Here is a 2,062-nt window from a genome sequence, read left to right as displayed (position 1 = left end):
TTGCTTGTGATGAAAACATTACAGTTCATTATTAAAGGAATTTGAAATCTATGTAGCGAGTACTATTTTAGATAAAGCTACCATTAGCAGTACACAGATTGAAAAGCAAGGAAAAACTATGGCTCTCGAAATGTTTTTGCACATATTTGCAATAAAAACAAATTTTTAGTTCCCTCTCTCCAACCTTTCCCACTACAACCACATGGTTAATTTCATGATTGTACCACTTTCTGGGAACCCCCTCTCCTGTATAAAATTCCTGCGAGATATCGACAAGGAGATGGAGCTGGGGGGAGAGTGACTGCTCCCCGCACTCTAGTTTTGGGGTGTTTGAATGTGCGTGGATGTAGTACGATAGAGAGTAAAAGATGTGAGATTGGAAGTATGTTTAGAAGTAGAAGGATGGATGTATTGGCCTTGTGTGAGACAAAGATGAAAGGAAAAGGTGAAGTGATGTTTGGTGAAATGTCTGGTAGAGTGTCTGGGATTGAAAGGGGAAGAGCGAGAGAGGGTGTGGCGTTATTGCTTAGTGAATGGATGACAGGTAAAGTAGTGGAATGGAAGGAGATATCATCTAGGTTAATGTGGGTAAGGGTTAGGTTGGGTAGGGAATGTTGGGCGTTTGTCAGTGCGTATGGGCCAGGTAGTGAGAAAAGTGAAGAAGAGCGGAATGAGTTTTGGAATGAATTAGCTAGGTGTGTAGGAGGACTGGGTAGAAGGAATTATGTAGTTGTTATGGGTGACTTAAATGCTAGATTGGGCGCTGGAGAGGTAGAAGGTGTCATTGGGAAGTATGGCGTACCAGGTGAAAATGAGAGTGGTGAGAGACTGGTAGACATGTGTGTTGAACAAGAGATGGTAATAAGTGCTAGCTTCTTTAAAAAGAAAGATAAAAATAAGTATACATGGGTAAGAGTGGCAAATGGAAGAGTAGTAGAAAGGGCATTAATGGATTATGTGTTGATAACTAAAAGAATGTTTGGAAGATTGAAAGACGTGCACGTGTTTAGGGGTATGGCTAACGGTATGTCTGATCATTTTTTGGTGGAAGGAAAATTAGTTGTAGCAAAAGAGTGGGGGAATAGAGTAGGTGGATGTAAAAGGGAGGTAGTGAGGATTGAAGAGCTAATAAAACCGGGGGTAAAAAGTAAATATCAGGAAAGGTTGAGAATGGCATATGACGAGGTGAGAGTAAGAGAAACTGGTAATTTAGAGGAGGAGTGGAAGTTAGCAAAAGAAAATTTTGTTGGGATTGCAAGTGATGTATGTGGCAAGAAGGTTGTTGGAGGCAGCATGAGGAAGGGCAGTGAATGGTGGAATGAAGGAGTGAAGGTAAAAGTGGAAGAGAAAAAGAGGACTTTTGAAGAATGGCTGCAGAGTAATAGTATAGAGAAGTATGAAAAATTTAGAGAGAAAAATGTGGAAGTAAAGCGCAAGGTACGTGAGTCAAAGAGGGCAGCTGACCTGAGGTGGGGTCAGGGATTGGGTCAGTCATATGAAGAGAATAAGAAGAAGTTTTGGAAAGAAGTGAAGAGAGTAAGGAAGGCTGGCGCAAGAATTGAAGAGACAGTGAAAGATGGAAATGGAAGGTTGTTAAAAGGAGAGGAGGCAAGGAAAAGGTGGGCGGAATATTTTGAAAGTTTTCTGAATGTTGAGGATAATAGGGAGGCAGATATAATTGCTGTTCCAGGTGTTGAGGTGCCAGTGATGGGAGATGAGAATGAGAGAGAGATTACAATAGACGAAGTGAGGAGAGCACTAGATGAAACGAGAGTAGGAAAAGCATCTGGTATGGATGGTGTGAAAGCTGAGATGTTGAAGGAAGGGGGTGTGACTGTATTTGAATGGTTGGTGAGATTGTTTAATATGTGTTTTGTGTTGTCAATGGTACCAGTAGATTGGGTTTGTGCATGTATTGTACCACTATATAAGGGTAAGGGAGATGTGCATGAGTGTTGTAATTCAAGAGGTATTAGTTTGTTGAGTGTAGTTGGAAAAGTGTATGATAGAGTATTGATTAATAGGATTAAGGATAAAGCAGAGAATGCAATCTTGGAAGTAC

The sequence above is a fragment of the Palaemon carinicauda genome, chromosome 32 (assembly GCF_036898095.1).
Source record: "Palaemon carinicauda isolate YSFRI2023 chromosome 32, ASM3689809v2, whole genome shotgun sequence".
NCBI classification, from domain to species: domain Eukaryota; kingdom Metazoa; phylum Arthropoda; class Malacostraca; order Decapoda; family Palaemonidae; genus Palaemon; species Palaemon carinicauda.
The sequence above is the reverse complement of the archived record's forward strand: the minus strand, read 5'-3'. Positions refer to the sequence as shown.